The sequence below is a fragment of the Limulus polyphemus genome, unplaced genomic scaffold (genome assembly GCF_000517525.1).
Source record: "Limulus polyphemus unplaced genomic scaffold, Limulus_polyphemus-2.1.2 Scaffold7019, whole genome shotgun sequence".
Classification (NCBI taxonomy): Eukaryota; Metazoa; Arthropoda; class Merostomata; order Xiphosura; family Limulidae; genus Limulus; species Limulus polyphemus.
In genome coordinates this window covers 39,108-40,238 of record NW_013672629.1, presented here as the reverse complement: position 1 = coordinate 40,238, position 1,131 = coordinate 39,108, and positions in this window count along the sequence as shown.

The window sequence follows — 1,131 nt, the reverse complement described above, 5'->3', positions numbered from 1 at the left end:
AGAATTTCTCCTAGTGTGAGAATTGTGACTATTGCTTTCTAGGCATCTCCTCTTCTCTAATTTATTTACCACCCCTCCAAAAGTACAAAATTTAATATAAATTAATTATTATAATATTGTCATTGCTCAGGCAAAGCATAATTTTCATAACCTTCAATCTTATTTGGTTACAGAGCCATAAAATAGCAAACCAGACCCTTCTTGCCATGCCCACCTGTCACATCCTCTTTTTCAGAAATTGCTAACAGTTCTCTCTACTGTTCAATACTACATTATTTATAACCAATAGAAAGCCAAGATTTTGGTCTGTCAAATTATGTATTATACTATATTATGTTGTTTTCTGTAAAGAGAATTGTCAATTCTGTTTTCAGTTCAAGACTGATTCCCATGGGAAACACATCAATGAGCTTAGATGAAGTTTTAATGGGTCTTGTTACATAGACAGAAAGCCAGAAAAACTGTGATAGTTAGGGGACATTGTCTGCTTTTTGTATGTTAGTATTCTGTGTTCTTTGTCTATTATTTAATTAAGTAAAAAATTATTTAGTGTAGTACTACCATTATTATTAACCCTATCACAATGGATCACTTGTCAAAGGCCATGTCATCACATTTCTTGACGTGCATTCAAAATTTTACTGAACTACTATTTTATGAATTTATGTCAATAAGTTTGGTGTCAAATTGTAGATCATAAGTCAAATTTTAATATTATACTTTAGTTAATTTCTTAGTTTAAGAGTAAATATTAAAAAACACAGTTAAACATTGATTTTTGTGTGTCACGTGGTATGTTGAATGCAGCATTAGATATTTGTGATGTCAAAATAAAAAGTCTATGGTTTCGTACAAATTAGGAACTCAATCTATCGATGTTGACAAGCTAGAATATAAAATAAGAACCTCTTAACTTTTCTATTTGCTAAGATATTGCTAATGTACTGAATCAAACACAGTAGCCCCACCTCTTTCCATTTGTGGAAACGTTCCCTTATATACACATACTTCTATATATATACGACATGAATAACCAATCAAAAGCTCAGAATGTCTCCCTAGTGGTTTTCTTAGCCATTTTGACGTGGTATTGTGTTAATCTCGTTCTTTTCTCACAAAATTTTAACTGAT